The sequence below is a fragment of the Globicephala melas genome, chromosome 4, assembly GCF_963455315.2.
Source record: "Globicephala melas chromosome 4, mGloMel1.2, whole genome shotgun sequence".
Classification (NCBI taxonomy): Eukaryota; Metazoa; Chordata; class Mammalia; order Artiodactyla; family Delphinidae; genus Globicephala; species Globicephala melas.
The window spans coordinates 144,173,288-144,196,106 of record NC_083317.1 but is presented as its reverse complement, the minus strand read 5'-3'; the positions used below and the strand labels follow the sequence as shown (position 1 = coordinate 144,196,106).

General features: G+C 40.0%; 1 protein-coding gene across 2 annotated transcripts in view; it reads right to left on the bottom strand.

Annotated features, from left to right (window-relative positions):
* The window catches only part of RARB (retinoic acid receptor beta), a 782,786-nt gene that overhangs the window by 544,760 nt on the left and 215,207 nt on the right, over positions 1–22,819 (bottom strand). Inside the window, exon 2 of one of the 2 annotated variants that reach the window (XM_060298661.2) lies at positions 12,768–12,819. The exons of the other annotated variant lie outside the window; for it this stretch is intronic. The gene's annotated coding sequence lies outside the window, so the exon portion shown is untranslated. The remainder of the gene's footprint in view (positions 1–12,767; positions 12,820–22,819) is intronic. 2 annotated transcript variants of the gene reach the window in all.

The window sequence follows — 22,819 nt, the reverse complement described above, 5'->3', positions numbered from 1 at the left end:
TCAGAAGCCCTGTAGTAAAGAAGCCCAATGAACTCTGGTTTAACCTGGTGTTTTTCTAACTGTTATAACCATGGAGGCTATTCTGAATGGCTTTCACTCTTTCAGAACTAGTTAGTGTTCTGAGATGCAACCTTGGGACAAGATCCTAAGGTAGAGATTACAAGCTGCTGAGCCCATGGTATTTTATCCTTGAGTGACGGCACACACTGAGAGAGAGGAGAGATGTCAGCACATCTGGCAACGCTGGGACCCTAGTCCCTCCTAGCATCAGTCCCCCCACCCCTTTTCAGTGGGCATAGTTTCTCTGATTCATTATGGCGCTGGCGTTCCCATATTACTCCCAGACGATTTCAGGCATGTACATCACTTGCCTGGTCCCTGTAGGTATCTGACTTTGGAATTCTTGCCCTGGGGTATCTTAATCGTTCAGTTGTTCCTACTACGCTTAGAAGAAAAAGGAATGCCAGTATTCAAAGGCCAAAAAAAAGAAAAGAGAGAAAAGTCAGTATAAGATGAATCCCCTTTTAAGCTACAGGTGGTAATTGCTATATCTGTTGAACTTCAAGGAAGCAATAAGAAGGAGCATATGTCAGCATCTTAGTATCCAAATGGTATTTGTCCCATTTTCTGCACCTGCAAATCTATAATCCTCAAAGTAATACAGGAATCTTGGGATGTTACAAAACACCACTATGAAGTGTTTCACTTGTGCTCCATAGAAATGGAGCCTTACTTCTGAATGGGATCATTTATTTCATTTCAGATCTTTTTAGGCTCACACTCCAACGACTGGCTGCTCTACTGGGGTCCATGGAGCTCTGGACAGAACTCTCACATTTACCAACAAATAGCACTGGGTCTATACAGCAAGCAGACTGCCTTCCAAAGGAAGCTTTTGGCTCTCCAGAATGGGTCCTTATTTCCTCTTTTCAAAAACATCCTGCTTATTACTCTTTTGTGGTGATATGCTAAACTGCCCAATGTGTGATTAAAAGTGTCTTAGTTACTGAAAATAATTTATTTTTTCTAAATTTTAAAAGGGAACATATTTTAGCTTGCAAACTTCTGAGGCTGTGGTGGGGGACATACTGGGGAAGATGCAAAAACCACAAGGGGCATTTGGTATATAACCATGACACAGCCTTCTAGCAGGGAAGACCAACACAGAAACAAGACTTCTGCAAGAGGAGAGCATCAACAGGGCAAAGTGAGAGACAGCTTGTTCTGTTTGTGCTCTACTTGTGCTCTCCAAGTAGTGTATGCCACTCATACCACGATTTCCTTAAAAAGAGTAGATTCCAAAAGCATTTGAGACATCAAGCTGGGAAGGTGTTTTTTTGGTTTCTTTTTGTTTTTACCAAAATGTCCCACATATACTTTCTTTTTCATTACCTCAGGTTATAAAGTATATTTTGGCAGTGCCTCTCCCTAGACTGTAAAATCAGGGTTTGTCTTCTCTAAATATTTTCCAATTTGCAACTTTTGCTTTTTTAATCATGTCAAATGTCACCATCTCATAACTGGTTACTATCATCCTTCTAAGTGAACTGATTGTATTGTCACCAAAAAGGATGTAACCTGAGGGTCTGGACAGGAAGTGAAAGAATTAAGGTTGTAGAGAAGGAGCTTCCTGTCTGTGTTTTCCTCCTCTGGCTGAAGGAGTTTGAAGCAGGAATGCCGCAAACACAAACCATCCACTCGGGGCAGACATGCATTTGGCTTAGTAAGTGTTGGTTTGGGTGTGGAGGGAAAGGCATAATGCTGGACCTTCTAGCATGTGTCTTTCAGCAAAATCCCAAATCACTGTATCTGAAGTAGCAAGATATATATTTTTAATTTTATAGCCAAAATATATTGTTTATGACTACCAAAAGCCAGTAACAACCTCTGTTTTCCCTGACTTGATTCAGGCTTTGGGTTTGAACTGCCTGCTAACCACAGTCAACCATTCATTCTATGAATATTTAATGAGCCTCTCCTAATGGGCTGGCTACTCTTGCGTACTAGAGAAATAGAAGTGATCAGGTAAAAATTCTAGCTTGCATGGAGCTTATTTTCGCATGGTCATAACTCCTACATTTTATTTTTATTTATTTTTTAACTTTTTAAAAAGTAACTAATTTTTGGTTGTGTTGGGTCTTGGTTGCTGTGTGTGGGCTTTCCCCAGTTGCAGCAAGCAGGGGCTACTCTTTGTTGCATCGCGCAGGCTTTTCTCACTGTAGTGCCTTCTCTTGTTGCGGAGCACGGGCTCTAGGCGCGCGGGCTGCAGTTGCTGTGGCACGCGGGCTCAGTAGTTGTGGCTCACGGGCTTCTTTGCTCCGTGGCATGTGGGATCTTCCTGGACCAGGGCTCAAACCCATGTCCCCTGCCTTGGCAGGCAGACTCTTAACCACTGTGCCACCAGGGAAGCCCAATTCCTACATTTTAGTGACTCCACTTTGTACTTGTCAGTGGCACTCAAGACTTGGAGGAAACATGGTGGACTGAGACTGGTGAATGTCAGCAGCCCATGGCAAGGGAAGATCTTAAGAGAAATTATTTCTAGCTACGTTCTGACTGCCAACAGCCCCTGGTGCTTGCATCTTCCCCAGACTATAGCAACGAGGCAATGGAGACAAGAGTTCTAGTGAGTTGGACATTGTAAAGTACAAGACAACCATGGAGTTCCTTGCATCTCGTGCTAGAGAAGAAACAAGTCAGGCCCCCAGGGACTCAAAGAACAAACCTTTCCCTCCATAGGAAGGGGCTTGATCTGTGCCCTTGTGCTTATCACACAGGACTGCTGTGAGGGTTAAATGAGTGTATAGTACTCAGAATTGTGCCCAGCAAATATTTTTGTGCTACTAGTATTATTAATCACTGTGTCCTCACTGGGTCCTCTTGTCCCGTATACTGTAAGTCCTAAACATTTTATACAATTATGTCTCTACCTAAAAATATCTTTAATAATGGGATACTGTTGTATCCAGGTACCTCAAGGTACCTGGAGGTTGAGTCTTATTCTGATAATCTCATGTAACTCAAACAGCATCTACTGTCTTTAATACCAAGGGTTTCTAGCTAAGTGTGTACTGAATTGAATTAGAAATGTCTTTAGGGCCTCCCTGGTGGCACAGTAGTTAAGAATCCACCTGCCAATGCAGGGGACACGGGTTCAATCCCTGGTCCAGGAAGATCCCACATGCCGTGGAGCAACTAAGCCCGTGCGCCACAACTACTGAGCCTGCGCTCTAGAGCCCACGAGCCACGACTACTGAGCTCGCGCAACACAACTACTGAAGCCCGCGCACCTAGAACCCGTGCTCCGCAACAAGAGAAGCCACTGCAATCAGAAGCCCGCACACTGCAACAAAGAGTAGCCCCTGCTCCCCGCACTAGAGAAAGCCCTCATGCAGCAACGAAGACCCAACGCAGCCAAAAATAAATAAATAAATATATTTTTAAAAAAGAAAAGAAAAGTCTTTAGGTCTATTCAGTTAAGACTTCAAACAAACATCTCTGGAGTCACTGTTATGGGTTAAATTGTGTCCCCCCATCCCCTCAAAAAAAAAAAAGAAGAAGATATATTGAAGTCTTAATTTCTGAATATGACCTTATTTGGAAATTGGGTTACCGCTGATGTAATTAGTTAAGATCACAGTGGAATAGGATGGGCCCCTAATCCATATGTCTGGTGTCTTGTAAGAAGATAGCCATGTGGAGACAGAGAGACACAGGGAGAAGACCAGGTGATGGTCAAGGCAGAGACTAGACTTAGGAGCGGCAAGCTGAGGAATGCCGAGGACTGCTGGCAAACGACCAGAAGCTAGGAAGATACAAGGGAGGATTCTCCCCTCCAGGGTTCAGCCTAGCCCTGCTGACACCCTGATTTCAGATGTCTGGCCTCCAGAACTGTGAGCTGATAAATTTACATTGCTTGAAGCCACGCAGCTTGTGAAACTTTGTTACAGCAGCCCCAGGAGACTAGGGTCTCCTCCCTGAGTCATTCATATCAGTAGCTGTGCAGCATGGGCTTCCTCACCACAAGACGCACGGTTTATTTTGTGGCTCAACATTTACACATAGAATATGTGCCACTAACAGGTCAAAACAGACTCAGTTGTCCTAGGAGAATGATGCCTTATTCATCTAAGTTTCCCTCCTTACACCTTTTCCCCAATAGTTCAGATGTTCTTGAAGTCTGCCAGATAAAACACTCTGACAGCATACACTTAGGAAGCCACAGGGGACAGATCCAGGGTGTCAGAGAACAATCCCACGGAGATTTAGAATGCCCTCAGCATTTATGTCCAGGTAGGAGACTTGGGGAGATTTTCGAGGCAGATTTTAGAAGTGAGATTACCCTAAGAAGTTTCCAGCGTTCTCTTGGTGCCCTAAGAACTCTATTCAATATAAAATCATTCCTTGCTTGGGTGGAAAGATGCAGCATAAAAATCTGGTGCAATATATGCCAGTTAATTCAACAACATATCAAACTGTCTAAGAAAGTCCTTAGAAAAGGTTTACCTTTTGTGTCACCAGGGAACTGAGTGATAGGAAGGAAAGCTCATGAAGAGGAGATTTTCTCTAACTTCTGCCTACAGTGAATAAATCAATGGTACTCTCAAGTCCCCTCAATATCAATGAGTTTATCTGATAAGCAGGCAAGTATTTGCAGATGCTGAAAAAAAATCTCCAGTTTTTCTTTTTCTCCCCTTCCCATTCCAGCCTAATTTCTTGTTTCCTTTCTGTCTTTCTACCATTTCTTTACTTCTTCCTTCCCCTTCTTGTTCTTCTGCTAGTCTTTGCATTGTAAAAGGAGGAAAGGTTTGTCTGACAGCTGCTATCTCCTACCTCTCAGCTTCTAAATGCTATGTTGAGTGTGGGGTCTTCACTTCATTTATTTATTTTTTTAAGATTTAGTCTCCCTGCCCTGAACTGGGCTTAGGGTAATTGTGTGTCTGCTTGAGGGCTGAATGCAATCTCTAGCCTTTTTCATAAAGTTTATGGCCCTGGTGCCCCTTTACAAGTCTCCTGTGGCTGATTGATGGGCTCATTTCTGATACTAACTATAAAGGATTGGCCATCCCAAAGATAAGCCGCTCCTCCCCCAAGCATCTCAAGAGGGAAGGGCGGCCCCCTTACAGAGGAGCCCTCCGTTATGGATGGCGCTTCTCGCCGCAATCAGATTCATTCCTCAGCGGCCCAGGCACTGCCCTGCACTGAAGGACTGCCCCACAGGACACACAAGCTCAGCCAGGTCCTTTCGTTAATGGGCGTCGGAGGATTCAAACATCATCACGGGTGGGAGGGAGAATGCAGTAGCTAGCACCCCATCTCCTAACTTGTGTTCATTCTCTTTAGGCGTCATTTGCCCAGAGGTCAGACTCACAGCGTATTGATTATTCAGTAATTCAAGCCTTTTTATTCAATCGAAGTTTTCCTCAGAGTTTACCCTTTAATATTTGTTCTTAGGTTTCATGTCAATCTGTTTTTTTCTCCTTAAGCTATCTTTCAAACATCTCTTCATGGGACAAATGTGGTGATGAGCAATTCTTCCCAAGTTCTACAACTTGTAATTTCTGGGTCAAAATGACACTTGAATTCTCAGTGAAAGGCAAAAACGGGAGAGAGGATGGCCGGTGGCGAGGTGGGGGGTGGGTGGGAGGGTAGGGGAAGAGAGGTTGAAAAAGAGGGGGAGGGGAAGGAGAGACAGAGGGAGGGAGGGGGAGAGCTGGGGAGGGAGGGGGGAGGGAGGAGAGGAGGAGGGATTTTAGGAAGCCTAACACCTAAATCTTAACTGGAGACTTAATTTCCTGGAGGAAGGGGAGTTAATTTGTCACTTGCCAAAAACCAAGACATGAGAGATATCACAAAAGAGCAGAGGGAGATCACCTGGCAACGTATCAGGTGTGGTGAGCAAGGGGAAGGGAGGAATCAAAGACCAGTGCAAGCAGAGGAGGAGAAGCAGGTTGGCGAAAAAAGTGTTATCCATCATTCAAATATTCACTGAACACTTTATAGGGTAGGTATGACACTATGACTCGGGTTATCAGAGCTAAGACAGTCAATGCACATAAGGAACCCACACTTTAAGTAATGAACTGGGCTTCCCTGGTGGCACAGTGGTTAAGAATCCACCTGCCAATGCAAGGGACATGGGTTCGAGCCCTGGTCCGGGAAGATTCCACATGCCGCGGAGTAACTAAGCCCATGCGCCACAACTACTGAGCCTGCACTCTAAAGCCTGCAAGCCACAACGACTGAGCCTGCGCCTAGAGCTGGTGCTCCGTAACAAGAGAAGCCACTGCAATGAGAAGCCCGTGCACTGCAATGAAGAGTAGCCCCCGCTCGCCACAACTAAAGAAAGCCCACACAGAGCAACGAAGACCCAATGCAGTCAAAAATAAATAAATTTATAAAAAAGAAAAAGAAAACATCAGACCTGTAACCAAATAATTACATTCAATGTTATATTGTGATAAAACGCATTTAGAGATGTTACCAACACCTCTATATACAGCCCTGTCTGGTTTCTTTCTTACATCACATCACAAAACAGCAAGAACAAGATAACAAGAACAACAAAGAACAAAAAAGTCAATGTCACCAATAACATCTGTGTTGTTAAACCCAATGAGTATCTTTCAGATCTTATTGTAACAAATATTATTTGACCTAATGGACCGCTTCCTCCATCTTGAAACACTCTCTTCTTGGGTCTACTGCATACCACATTCTTTGGTTTGCCAACTACATCTCTGCTTCTTTTTAATCTCTTTTGCAACATCATCTCCTCTTGCCAACCATAAAATGTGGCGACTTCTCCAAGGTTTGGTCCTGTGCTTACAGAAGCACAGGACCAAACCTTCTTTGTACTCTCCTAGGCAATACCATTCACCCTCTGCCTTCAGTCACCTTCAGGGTGCCAAGAACACTCAAATGATCGCTCCAGGCAGAATTCTTCCTCTACAACCCAAGTGTAATGCTTGTCTCTCCCAGGTGCCCGTGTAGAGTTAGCTGCACCCTTACTGGGCACTTCCTTGGTAAGTCTGTGTCTGTCTGTATCTGCCAGTGAGGACCTGTGCATTATTCAGCTGTGTGTGTTCAGTGTTTGACAAGGCGTCTGGCACATGGTGTGGGTTCACAGTTTGTTCAGATGGAATTGACTGGAATTAGGGCAGGGCTTGGGGGCAGAAGGCATGGCACCATTCCACATACTGGGGTGCTGCTGGGTCATTCTGCCTTGGCAGATGAGCTAAGATAGCTCACTGCGGGAACAACTTTTCCGACGATAATCTCTTAATTATAATCTCTTAAAAGGAGGACAAAATGTATACATGGGATTTAACATGGCTGATTTTTATTTTATTTTTTCTGTTATTTTTGTATTATCAGAGTTTTCTGCAATGTATATATACTACGTTTATAATTGGTTTTTATAATTTTTTATTTGGCTGCACCACACGGCATGTGGGATCTTAGTTTCCTGACCAGGGATGGAACCTGTGCCCCCTGTAGTGGAAGCACAGAGTCTAAATCATTGGATCCCCCCAGAGAAGTCCCATTTGGGGATTTTTAACAATTTCTTTTGAGGTCTGCTCTATGTATTGATAGGACAAAACAGAGAAAAGTATGTGTGTATGATACACACACACAGAGTCAGTGTAGTGAAATGAAAAAGAGGAATGTGAATTTCTAGCAGAAATTCTAGGAGTTGGAATCCAAGGGGTTAGAACACGTTTTTCTTCAATAAAAGTATTGCCCAAATTCTTCAATAAGCGGTTGCCCAAACTGCCTTTGTTTCTAAGTGACTTTTAGGGAGAAATAGGACAAAGAGAAATTATTTACTCAAATGGCCTGTCACTCCTGATTTTCAAGAATTAAACACAAAAATGTATTTTTACATAATAAATTTGATAGTAACATATGCTCTCCTGCATTCTAACTCAGACTACAATCTTTGATGAGTAGACACTGACATCCTAGTCAAGCCATTCAAGCCATCAAAATAAGCAACTCCTTATGAAAATGAAAATTGAATATTACATTGGAGAAATTGAAAGCATGTTTTATCAAAGGCAATTTGTCTGTTACCTGACAGCCTTGGAAAACAACAGGAAAATTACATCTCACATTAAAATGAAAAGGCAGCAGGTTCTTTAAACATTACAGTAATAAGGGAACCTTGGGTCATTAAAAAAACCCCTGTTTATTCTATATGCTGGCACTGTATGACTTCTTCTCTCCTGTGTTCCCCTAGGGGGTGGGGTGGGAAGGGCATATTTCTGCACTAGTTAATGGATCATAGAAGAAAGGAGTACCACTTTCTTCCTTTTAAAAAATTCTTCCTTTATCGGTTAAAAAAAAAAAGAGTGATTCTACGAAGCAGTCTCAAGGGCTATCAAAGTGGTAAAGCCATCAGGTGTGTCAGGAAAAAAACGAGTGATTCTACGAAGCAATCTCAAGGGCCATCAAAGTGGTGAAGCCATCAGGTATGTCAGGCAACAGGCAGCTCCCTCCTTCAGGGCAGAGCCAGTGGTTCCCATGCCTTCCAGCCCTGCGTCAGCCCTCTGACGTTATTCCTCGTGTGTTTGGCCCGTGTGAGCTGGATTCGTGTAGGGAATTCACACCCTAGATTCTCGGATATGGTACCAAGAATTCCCTAACTACACATTTATTTGCGGAACTTTTCAGCCTCTGCCCACTGTGATAAGGAAAGCAGCCATGAATTCTGGTCATGCTTTGGGTGGAACAATCATGCTCATGTCTATCTTGGTTATGTCTGTTAAATCACCAGGAGTATAACGGAAAAATTAGTCCAATATGTGGCACATCTAGTGAAAGTACTTCTATAATGCTTGAGTCAGGTTAACACTATCAGTACTACTCGTAGCCAGTGCTGCTTGTGTACTGCAAAGATTTGCTTATTGTACTGCAGCAGTTTAACATCATTTTCTGAATATTAAAATATATTCAGTTTTCTTTTTAAATGGACCATCTAGAGGAAAAGCATAGTTATTAACCCAATAACTAGTTCTTTAATGCCAATATTTCAGAGAGCTCAAGTTTCACTAAAGCACTCTATGGTGTAGAAATAAATTTTATGCGAACCGAATGAATCTTAGATTCTCTGCAAGGGTTTTAATAACTAAAATAATAGAAAAAAGACTTCACAATAACATAGGAGTGACTCCAGAAACTGAAAAAAAAGGGTAGTTCTAGAATAATGCCTAAAATCAAGTGTACTTAACCAATTTATGCTTTTCTTATGTTCTTCAACTAAATGAACTTCACTGATTATGACATTTGATCACTACCTTTAACTCAGAGCTTCAGTGGGTGAAACATTTCGCTTCTGAGTTCTGGGAAGACTGATCCACATGTAAGTGGTCTGCAGTTCAATTTGTGGACCTGCAAGTGCAGTGGAGTAGAGAGATGCAGAGCTCTGACACTTTCCAGCTATGTGGTCTCAGAAACTCAGTTTCCTAAAATATAATTTGGGAAAACAACGCTTTCTTCTAGTACAAGAAATCCTAATATATAAAGGTGTTAGTTCCCTTCCTAAGTGCTTCACATACATTTTAGGTTAGCACTGGGTAAAGTTATCTCCTTTCATAGATGCTGTATGTTTCCTCTAATGGAACAATTAGCTACATGCGTCACAAACGTCCCTTGATGATACTATAAGAACATTTCAGTGAGCACTAAAAGCAAGACCCCTTTTTTGGATAGCCTACAACTATATGTGAAAAAAAAATACTAAAAATAATGCCATTTTTGATTGCTGATGTCATGGGCATTGGCAAGAATATTGAAGCTGTACATCAAAAAGATATTTTGGGGATAAGTCAGCAAAAGAATAAAGCAGAGCTCTGGAGCTCTCGTGAAATTGAGAGATCTCTTTTGTATCAAAGTATATTTATGAGATAATATTTCAACAGAAATGGAGAAAAAATGGAAATCCATTGCCATTATATTACTATTGTGTTGAAGTGGCAATCTTATAATGAAATCTAAAATTCCAGCTCTCATATCCTAAAGTGGATGCCTGCTTGCTTTAATCTTGGTTATCGTTATATCGCTAAAGCAATCATTGAAATTAGCTTTGGCATTTACAAAAAGGCAAGATGGGTCTACTCTTCCCTCCTGCCTTTACATAATCCCCTCCCTCTAGCTCGATGATGCCCTTGACAACAAAAGTTCAAGAACACCCAACTGCAACCAGACATTTGGTAATCACAGTTTTCGCTAATTGAGTCTTACTAAGTCACATAGGAGTTGTTAATTCTGGTTCAGCTCACCCAGACCACACCCTCTGAGACCTCTCAGGCACGTGAAGTAAAAAGATTTATTTACCAGTGCTTCTCTTATCTTGAAACTGAGCCTGAATGTGACCCTGTGCAAGGCCCCAACCTCGCAGGGTCTATGCTTCTTTATTTGCACAACAAGTGTCTTCAACTAGTACACACTACAGATCCCTTTGAGCGCCAATATTTTATGACTGCTATAGTCTTTAAGTTGTTTCTTAAACTTCTGTTATTCAGATTCCACTGGCATGAATTTTGCCTTGTTGGCAAGCAACTTCCATTCTTCATGTATTAGTTTTATTTAGGTCAGCACACTTTTTTGTTTGTTTTTTACCTGAATAAATACGTTTAAGATGGACAAGTTATAACACTCCTATAAGTGATAAATCAGCTTCACTTACCACAAATATAAGGTAAACTGTAAAAATAAAAAGGATTGGGAAAAAAACCCAGTGCAATTGAATCCTGGTTAGATGCTGTGGCCTAAGGATAGCTGTAAGTCTCAGGGCTGATCTCTTTGTTAAAAACAGCTACAGAAGATGGAATATCACCACACAGCCATTCTTGTCAAGAGAATCAAAAGTTTTGGAGGAGACGTGAAAGGAGAATAAAATACTTTCCTCACTATAAGATTTAATATGGTACCACCACTGATGTAGATCTCATTGCTGGGATAACTTCTGTGACTATTAAAAGGCTGTGTTACATTTCAGACTCAACCGCCAGATCAGGTTGGGCAAATTCTTCAGTTGTCAAAATATCTTGACTATATTCACATACTTATTCTCAAAAATGAACACTATATCAACTTGAATCACTTAACTTTTTTCCCCTAAGTTTTATGCCATAGTCATTATTAGCAATACTTAATTAGTATAAAATACTTTGCTCTCCAGAATATAAACTGCAACAATAAATTAATAGAATTATTCCAGTTTTCATTGAAATTTGGACAAAAAGAGCTAGTTCGGAGTTAAGAAAAAACAACAACATAAACACAAAACAGAAGAATGTTGTGTTCAATTTTAAAATATTCAGTTGAATGAAACTATCCCAGCAGAGAAAAAAAACAAATTTATCATGTCATAAAAAATACGTTAAATTGGAAATGAATTAGAAAAAGAAATACAGTTATTTGGAACGGCTATAGGAATTCTGCTTTAAAGTAACCAATTGAATTTACCCAGTAGGTTCACTTGAAGATAAATTAAAATGTGATTATATGAGAAATTTATAGTTAAGTAGCATTACATTAATTCCTTATTTTTTCCTAGTACACTTTAATATGTTTTTCTTTCCTATTCTTTGTACATACTTATCTTCCCAATAAAAAATAATAAATAATGAAGGAAGTGATGGGTAGATGAAATTTTATTTTCACTATAATTAGATTTCCCCTCTCAGAAATCGTCCATCTTCTTAAATCACTGTGAATTAAACTATAAGTGTTTCCTTTATTGCAAAATTCCATGCAAAGCATGCTAATCCTTTCTCAGGAAATCTCAGGATCATTCTGGTATAGCTGTGTTTACCCAAACTTTGCCAACAGTTTGAGAACATGATTTTTAAGAGGATCTACACAAGTCTTGGACTTGCGGAGATATCAGTAAATTTGGGCAATTCTTCCTTGCCCAAGTGCTTCTTCACCTACATGAGTACCAAAGTTCTGCATTAACCCCCATCCTGGGAGGAACAGAATTTTCTCATATACTAACTACTGAATTACACAGGTTATTTCATTTAGTTTTCAGAATAACCCTGCAGTCTGGGTATTAGTACCCACACTTTACTCAAGAGGCCAGTGAGCCTACATGCCTCACCCAAGGCCACATCTAATAATGGAAACTCAAGCTCAGTCCCCTTCCTCTCTATACCCAGGGCATTCGTCATGCTTCCTCCTCAGACATCATTGTTTACCAAAGTCACTCTTCTTCTTTCTGTATTTCAGGAGTTAGAAAACTATAACCTGTAGCACAAATGTTCCCTGTGCTTGTCTTTACAAAGTTTTATTGGAATACACATCCACGTGTTTACATATTGTCTGTGGCTCCTTTTTTGACACAACAGCAAAGCTGAGTAGCTGGGACAGAGGCTGTGGGTCCACAGAGCCTAAAATGTTTATTATTTAGCCCTTTCCAGAAAAGGTTTGCCAGCCTCTGCCCTATTCCATCTACATGTTAGCTGAGAGAAACTAAGGCTATCTGTACAAGATGTATGTAAAAGAACAATTTGCAGAAAGATTTATATATATATATATATATATATATATATATATATATATAGTATGACTCTGTTTTCGGAAGAAAGTTAACATTTGCTTCTATGTATACATATAAATACTTGCAAAGTTCATATGCCAAACTGTGGTTATATCTGAGGCATCAGATTATACAGGGAAACTTTCACGATATTTTAAATATTTAAATTACTTCAATATCTGCTTATGTGAATTTCTTTATTTCTTCTTTCTTTACTCACCAGGTATGGGTCCTCAGGCAGTTCCCTTCATCTCTGCAGGGCTCTATTTTATCTGTAAAATGAGGAGCTGGGTTAGGCAATCTTTCAAATTCCTTATAATTCTAACCCCCGCCGCTGTATTTAATGCAGCCGCCCAATTTCCTAGGATCATTTAATTTTGATAACTACCAATCATAGGGAAAGATGTTTGCAGGGGAAAACTATAATTTAAAATTTTCCATTTGTCATTTTTATTAGAAGTAACCTTCACAGACAACTCACTCTTCTCAGACCATTTCACTAGAATCTCTTTCACGAGAATAGTCACAGGAATTCTAAGATACCACCGTATTTATAACTCAGTCTAAAATTAATTTCTCATCAGAGAGCATAGCCAACTGTGATTCTTGGGGACAAAGGTTCTCTACCCCGATTTCAAGTTTGTTTTCTCTAAACATGATCTTTTTTGGTTCCCATTCTATGACTTATGTTTGCATTTGTAATTTGTTGACTTGCTTTTGTAAAGAACAAGACACTGAACTTTTGTCTTCAGAATGCTCATATCCTAGAAGTTCCCATTTCCTCTAAATTTGATTTTGTTTTTAGTTTTATTTTAAAAGCAACATTACAAATCTCAAAAATCATTAAATATATATTCCTATTTTATATCAAATATAAAGTACAGAACATATTTTTGTAATCATTTTGTGACGAAATTATGAAAGTTAAAATCAAAACAAGTACCCAGTAAAAGTGACCTATGGAGAGGATGGACACAGTCCCAGCTAGTGGAGGTGTACATCAGTATGATTTTCTGGGGGGATATTATCAGTCATATATTCAAAGCCTCAGGAGTTTAGCCAAGAAATTTCACTTTTATGAGTGTACCCTAAGCAAATAATTAAAATTAAGGAAAAGGTAGACATCCCACTATTTATAAAAATGAAGAACTAGTAAACAAATGTATGTAAACAGTGGCTTGCTTAAGGCAACTGAGATGCAACAATGTTATTAAGTACTATGCAACCATTAAAATTATAATATAAAAACAATGTATAAAAGATCATGGGGAAATGTTGGTTCTAAAAAGTAGAAAATGGCTGTAAAATACTACATATAATAGGATTCCATTTCTTGTGAAAATGTATATGTGTAAAGATTTTTATGTATGTCAGAAAGCAACTGGGAGGATTCCAGCCAAAATGTCAATACTGGCTACCACTTGGCGAAAGAATTATAGTAAATTTTTGGATCTTTCGGTAAATTTGCAATCTTTCTGCATTGACCACATATTATATTATCATAAGAATTATTTAGGGGCAGCAAATTATAGTTATAAACATAACTGTAAAGTCTCTAGATTATGTCTACCCATATGATCAGAACTTCATGGAATCAATCATTTCAATGATTCAGGAAGCATATCATTTTAACTGAATCTAAGTAAACAGTTGTTTTTTTTTGTTTGTTTGTTTTTTTGCGGTACGCGGGCCTCTCACTGTTGTGGCCTCTCCCGTGGCGGAGCACAGGCTCCGGACGCGCAGGCTCAGCGGCCATGGCTCACGGGCCCAGCCGCTCCGCGGCATGTGGGATCCTCCCAGACCAGGGCATGAACCCGTGTCCCCTGCATCGGCAGGCGGACTCTCAACCACTGCGCCACCAGGGAAGCCCTCATTCTTTTTCTTAGGGCAGTAGGTCATTCATTTCTGAGCTCTTTTTAAAATAACTTATAATATTGTACTTATTTGCTTTTTACTTGGTTTTGATGCACCTGCCGATTCAATTGTAAGCTCCATGAGGGCAGGAGTCATATCTTTTTGCTTCATTTGGCACAGATCTCATTAAATACTTCAGCGAGACTAGGTAAAAGAACAAAACAACTAAAGCTTTGCAACATCTTAAAATCAAAAGTCATTAGATTGGTTGGTCGGTTCCTGTAATCTCTAATGGCCCAAGTTTGGCAAAACGTTTCCCGCAATTAACCTCTCAGAACTTACAGAACCCAACCACATGAAAGCAGAGTGTACTATATCAACCTCCAGTGTATTTATGGACACCAAGACCATCAATCTTGATGATCTAGGGAAAGTTAATCTTTACCCGCGCACTGCCCATTATTTAATTTTATGCCTTTAAAAGATTACATCTGATAAATCAGCCATAGTCAAAACTTTGAACTCCAAATATAATTAACCAGAGGCACCCCAGTACCATTTAGGTGAAAGTCAAAGTGCAGGAAGTTCACACTGAGAATGCTGCAATCTGAGTGGAATGGAAGTGCATGATTAGACATTGGTCAGCCATGTCTAGAGAGGAGAGTCTAATTCAGGAAATATTACGCACGCGCACGCATGTGTGTATATGTATAAAATGCTGATTGTGCAGAACTCTGTCTTTACATCACCTATAAAGACAGGCTTCCAAAGCAAATTAATAGTGTAAGCAACATGTTTTTCAAACAACTCTGTGTGAATCATTTTTTTCTAAGCAATAATTCAATTTCATGGAGAGCTTTTCTAAAGGACTTTATTTGTCAAGCTCTGAATACACTGCCTTTAGTAAAAATATTCTATTTCTTTAAAACTAACTGATAGCTGAGCTTTCTCCATTGTTTGGGCTAGTCTTCCTCCAGTAGGTTGGAATGAATTAAAGTTCATCATCTCCTTAAAATATAAAAGCAAGCACAAATACAATTTAAAGGCCAAGAAACTGAAACAAAAGAAGTTCTCATTTTTCCTTTGAAGCTGCTCTCAATACCACAGGATCCACGAATGAGGAAGCCTTTCCTACACCAAGTGATCAAAACAAAAATCGAAGGGGAAAGTTACTCAATTATCTGGTAAATTCAGTCAGTGAGGAAAGCCAACCTAGATTAATTGAGGCTCCATTTTAAGTACCGATTTTTGCTTATGATGTTTCTAAGAGATTAGGGATTTAAAATTCAGTCTCTAGAGTAAGCATTTTTGTCTTAAATTAAAAGTTATAAAATAACTCGATCAAAACCCAACTCCCATTCTCAAATGTAATTTGAAAAATTACGGAGACAACCACAAGTCACTTAACAATGGAATATCTTACTTTAAGTCATAATCAGTACACAAGAGTGCTTATTGCAAAAGATCCCTAAAATGTCTCTTCCCTACTGGTTTATAAATGCCAGTGGAACTGGTTTGCATGCTGAAGGCAACAAGCATGGAAGTTTCCGGCAGAAAGTCTTATAAAGCTTAAATGTAGCAGTGGGACCATTCCGACTCAGCCCATAAGCTTCAAGGTTAGAAGCTAACGTTTCAATGATCTACCTGATCATCAATGGTGAATCACTGTGGAAACTGCAACAATGTCCTGGTATTTGGGCTAAATGGTGGGGAGTGCCACCATGAAATACTGCTTCATGGAGAGCTAACAACGAAGGCTCATATACTAACGATATGGTTACTTCAAGGCTTAGTAATTTGTTCTACATTCAATCAATTTACATGAACTTTAGCTGGTTATTGGTCATTAAGGAGATTTTTCCCTCAGGATTCTGAGTAAGGTCAAAGGAAGAATTGCGCTGAGAGAGTATTTTATTTTGTATGTAAAGACAAATAACACTATATTTTGTTGAATAATTGAAAGAATTCTATCCTCTTAAAATGCTGATGGCAAAACCCTCAGCCAAAACAAGGGTTTAATTATCTTCCCTGAGATGCACACAAGTATTAAACAAATCAACAGGTATTAGACATATACTGAAAATTCCATCACAATATAACCCGATACTACAAATGGCATTATTTCGTTCTTTTTTATGGCTGAGTAAGCAACATGGATGGACCTATAGATTGTCATACTGGATGAAGTTAAGTCAGACAGAGAAGGACAAAAATCATATATCACTTATATGTGGAATCTAAAGAAATGGTACAAATGAACTTATCTACAAAACAGAAATAGAGTCATAGATGTATTGATAGTAAACAATCTTCTTATTGGTACCAGAGGAGAAGGGGGGAGATAAATTCGGAGATTGGGATTGACATATACATACTACTATATATAAAATAGATAACTAATACACACTACTATATATAAAATAGATAACTAATAAGGACCTACTGTATAGCACAGGGAACTCTTCTCAGTATTCTGTAATGATCCATATGGGAAAAGAATCTAAAAAAGAGTGGACACAGGTGTATGTATAACTGATTCACTTTGCTGTACACCTGAAACTAATACAACATTGTAAATCAACTATACTCCAATAAAAATTTTTAAAAAAACACCTTGCTACTAAGAGCATCTATTGCTCTGAGACAGAGTCCCAACTTTTAAACAGGTGGCAAGAATCTAGTAGGTTCAACCTTCTTCTCCCTTTACACCTGCTTTCTATATTCTGGAAAGTTTTCTATCAATGTCCAAACCATATTTTTGCACATATTAAGGTCCTTTATTTTAGACATTTGGTGTTGCAAACTGGTGAGCTACAGGTCAAATTGTGCACACAGATATGTTTTTGAGCCAGTACTCTTTAAGGCTGAATTTCAGTGCTTTTAGATGGGTCTATCTCTTTGGCTTCTCAGAGGCTCCCCTCTCCCCCACTGCCTATACCAGCTGTTTGGAAGCTTTCTCACACTGACAGTGCCTACCCCGCCTCTCATGGTTTGTTTTCCTATCTTAGGAGAGTGCCTAGCATGTGTCAGTCCTCTGCCACCAGCCTGGTGCCAGCAGGAAATTAATCTCTTGGCCCCTTTGAAACCTCTTCCTGCACATTGGGCTCTGAATCAAGAAAACTGCCAAGAGTTGGGCATGTTTCCCAGGATGATGATAGTGATTATTTACTGTCACCATGGACTGGTAAAATTAAACTTTCTTCCCATAGCATTTAATGATAATCATGGAATACTGGACATAGCACTGCCCACACCCTCCTAGATCCCTTTTGGAGCTTTGCACACACCAGCTCCCCAGGTGTGTTCACTCCAAACAGCCAGCACCTGTGACTCTTTGTGGGCTGATCATCAGATACAGGAGTAATAAATATGGTGCCGTGACTCCGGGTACGTCCTACATTAGTTCCAGAGCTCCCCAGCAGGACAGGACCTAACTTACTCTCCAGCGTACTTTTCTTGATACGACCCCTTTGTTAGTCTCCTCTTTCCTGTCCTACCCCTCCCCAGCTCTTCCTCTTACTTTCCCCCAATCCTCACCATAAGCTCTGCTTCTGGGAAGCCTACTTAAGACAGCTCATTTCCTAAATGGGAAGGGACTCTTCTAGAGACCCCGTAGTGTTCCCATAAAACAAGGTGACTCAAGTTGGAACTTCTGCGAGTTACAATCTCTGTACTATCTCTGCACATGCAATGCACTTTGAATTCTCAAGGGCCCTCAGTACATAAATCAGTTACCACAAGGATGCTTGAGGCTGACAGCAGAATCATCCATCAAATGCATGCCTGGTACTTGGCAACAGGTACTTCCAGGACATGCTAAATTTGCAATAATGTGCAAAAATTCCTGTTGCTGTCAAGGAACTATGGGACACCTTACCAGTTCATCTCTCTTTTTTTTAATTTACCAAATGACAGGATTAATTTACAAATTGAAATCTCAAACCTCAATATGGTTGTGAATTTTAACTTTGGAATCATATTTCTGAAACGATGACTTTTAATTTGTTACTCTTGAGAACTGCTTTTTGGCAAAAGCAGAACGAATAAGCGTTAACGATGTAGCCTCGGGTTCAGAAACGGGTGTTATGAGTTTCTAATACATGAAGTATTTAAAGGCTGATGAGACAGTACATTATATCTGCATGGTAATTTAGTTCAGAAGTTCACAATTATTTTATTTGCAATATTAATTGCTTTTGTCTCTCAATAAATGACTCTGTAGGAAGTGGAATTCAATTTCATTCATTTTCAATAATCGAGATTGCTTTGAACCAGCTCAATAACTCTCACTCCTCTTGGCCTCCGATGTATTGCTGGTGGTAGCACATAAATAATCTCAGTTTTCCTTTTAGATTCCTAAGCAGAGCTGGCTTTTGGCAAAAGAGCTAAGGAGACACGGTTAGCTGTCCACACCCCAGCCCTTTGCTTTATGGCCTGTTCAGCATCCACAGTCCCCCTGCTTCTCAGCTTCTCACACTGTGGTCACCCCTGCCCCCTCTCTCCCGCCAAGGGCAAGTGGTAGGAGAAAGTGATTCACACACCTGGGATCTCGAGCCCCTTGCCTTTGCTCATCCTGTGCCTCTGCCTGAGGTGGCCTCTGCCTATACATCCAAATGCACCAAGAAGTGAGCTGGTGGGTCAAATCAAAGACCGCCATCTCCGCAGAGCCCCTGCAGCTCTGCCTGGGGTAGGAGGGAACATGTGGCCCCCCGGGCTCCTCTGCACCCCTCCCACCCTCCTTCAGCTCCTCCACTGGCTTACAGGTTTTCACATGCCTCTCTCCTCCACTAGACAACTGGCTTCTCAAGGTCACAAAGAACAAACCATTTATCTACATATTTCATGTAACGCTTAGCTATGCTCCTTGTTCCAAAAAAGTCTGAATTCAGAGAAAGACAAATACCACATGATATCGCTTATATGTGGGATTAAAAAAATGATACAAATGAACTTATTTACAAAACAGAAACAGACTCACAGACCTAGAGAACGAATTTATGGTTACCAGAGGGGAAGGGTTGGGGGGAGGGACAGACTGGGAGTTTGGAATTAACATACACACACCACTATATATAATATAGATAATCAACAAGGACCTACTGTATGACACAGGGAACTCTGCTTAATATTCTGCAATAACCTAAAGGGGAACAGAATATGAAAAAGAACAGATACATGTGTATGTAGAACTGAATCACTTTGCTGTACACAAACTAATACAACATTGTTAATCAACTATATGCCGATATAAAATAAAAATTAAAGAATGTATATATATGTATAACTGAATCACTTTTCTGTACAGCAGAAATTAATACAACATTGTAAATCAACTCTACTTCAATTTAAAAAATTAAAATTGGGGAGAAAATAAAGTTTTAACTTGTTTAAAAAAAAAGTCTAAATGAATAAATAAACCAATGGATGAATTAATAAGCAGTGGGTTAAGAGCGGCTTTCTGTGTTTTAGCCCCATGAAACTACTTTAGTTTCTGCAGCACAAGTTTCACTAACTCACCTCAGAGCCTTTGTTTATCCACAGATCCCAGTCTTGATTGGGTTGTACTGGTTCTGTGTCCCTGTGGACCCCCACCCAGCCCCTATTAAACTGAGGACCCCTCAAGGGCAAGGACAGTGGCATCCACGCCCAAAGTAGGAGCTCAACCATATCTGTGGGATGAACGGGGTCATGGTGCCCTGTGGCTCCATTAGGTTTCCTTTCCAAAATTTATACTTCAAAAGATTCCAGGCAGGGTGTTTCATGAACAAGAGCAAAACAAAAACACAGTAAGAGCCACACCACTTTTATTGGACTTGCTACATGCCAGACACTATTCTAAGCACTTTACGAATATTAACTCATCGAGTTCCCACAACCCTTTGCGATGGGTGCTATTACCACCCCACTTTATCCATGAGGAGAAAAACACCAGGAAATGAAGTGACTTACCTGAATTTATTGACAGTCTCCCTTATAAAAGCCTGGTAATGGTGTCAGGACATTAAAAGGGACAGCTGATGTTGAGACAGGGAGCACCATCACAGCGTAAACCAACACATGGCTTCCCTTGTTGATAAAGTTTTAAACTGGGGGGGAGGGGTCAGTTGAGTTAAACAGGGGACTTAGTGATTTCCTAATTTTCATTGCAGATCCTCTCTTTTGGCCCTGATGCTCTTTTCTTATCCACATTTCCAGTATTCTCTTGGACATTTTCCTATGGTTTGATAACTCACACTCATTATGTCCACAAACAACTCATTCCTCTCCAGTTTCTGCTTCTAATCACTTCTCCAGTTCTGTGAATGGAATTATCATTAATCTAGTTATCCTGATTTGAATCACTGACCTTTTGCCCCTTTTGCTCTCCTCTTCCAACTGTCCTAGAGTGTTTTTCATTCCTTTCCTCACAGCTGTCCCATCCTTCCACACCCACTGTCCGTAAGCAGCTTTAGTTTTTTCCTTCCTCTCACCCCTGAAATCACAGCATCCCACCTTCTTGCAATACCTTTACATCCATCCTGTTCTAAGATATTTTGCCTACAGCCGCCTGATTTTTCTTCCTAGAGAGCAGTTCTACCCTAGCACCTTACTCCAAGGTTTCTAGTAGCTCTCCTGCTCTACTGAAGCCCACATGACTTCTTCTACCTGACAGTCAAGGTTGTTGGTGGTTGGTGGAGACACCTAACACTCATTCTCCACACCACATTTCCATAGAAGAAATTTCACTTCTGGTCCCTCCTTCAAGAGAGAGCAGTGTCAGAGAGAACATTCATTTCTGCCCAGTCTGGTAAGACTGAGGTAAAGATCTTTGTATACCCGTGATGTAGTCGAGCTTTGGCTGATTTCTGTTATAAGACATCCCTGGTCCCCTCTCTTCCACAGACTCCACCCTTGGGTCTAGAGGCTTGTGGTTGTCGACATGCTCTGTAGACAAATACATGCAAAATTTAGAAAGCCTGACTAAGTTCCTGTTCCAAACTACATCCCCCATGCTAACTTTATTGTAAATTCTGCTGGTAACTTAATTTGTGTCTGACTCCTGTTTCTTTCTGTCAAAATGTTCAGAACCCATAGGTGAAGGAATATGGCTAATGCCTCAAGAACCTCAATAAAAGTCCTCTATAACTTGGCATCAATTTATCTCAAGTCTCTTAACCAACTTTCAAAATGTTGACATGAAGGTTCTTGCCCAAGTTCACTACGGGTTGTCCTCCAAGTGCACCTAGCCCTCCCATGCCCTTATGTCATTGTGCATTCTGACTCTTCAGAGAACACATTTCTCACCATTTTTTTTTTTTTTTTGCCTGAAAAATCCTGTTTCAGGGACCTTTTAAGATGTTACCTCCTCCAAGATAAAAGTAGTTTCTCATCTGCATGAACTCTCAGCTCACTCATGTTCTCTTCCATGAGTTAGTTCACCTTGACTTATTTTAGTTGTACTTTTGTCTCATTGACTTTTCTTAACTGTAACTTCTTTGAAGTATCTGTTGTCTGATAACACAGAGGTGCTAATGAATTAATAGTCGTATCCTCAAAAATCAATTGAATTGAATATGGGGTCTTATTTTTAAACAGAAAAAAGCTCTATTAGCAATAAATTTTCTTCCTGTACAAATTCAAAGATTTATCACCTGATATTTGCAAATACCCTTATCCTCCTCTCATGTTTCTCATATTTTTAAGCACTTAAGATTCAAAGAGGGTAGACTCTACTTTGATTTTTAGGTACAAAGCATCTTTAGACAGTTCTTCAAAAGTATTTGCAAGCTTCCTTTTTTCATTTCTTTATAAACCTCAGGCCAACACCTGTCTTCTTGCTGCAAAATCTCCCTCTCTCCTACATTTACAAATAGAATGACAATTGTGAGCATTCTCCTCCTCCGTACTTGTACTTTATCTGTGTTTCTCAATACCCCTGACAAGTAGTTGAAACTCTGCTCTATCTCAACACCTGCTTTTCCTCTGTGATGATTAAACATTTTCACTTAAAATTCCACTTCTGCCTTTTCTATGGTCCCACCTAGAAAGGCCTATTCTACCTATGTTAAACACAGCATATCAAAGATACACATTTATCTCTACTTCCTCCCTAAAGGCATAAATCCACAAAGTTAAAGAGAATGGGAGAGGAGATGACAGCAGATGAAAGATATCAACAAAATTTTAGTATCTGGAAAGCATATGGAAAACTTTGCAGACCAGAGAGAATTAAAACAGTAAATTGTAGCTTGAGTCAAAGAGGAGTGGATGGTCAGCAAGAACCAAGCCAGTTTATATGACAAAAGGAAGAGTCATCAAAGAATATGGCATTTTTGTCTAACAGCAATGTTTATACAATCATATGCATAATATTGAATGCTGATTGAATTAAAATTGTGCTAGAGCTATGTTGGAAAATGCGGATGGGAACTGAGTACA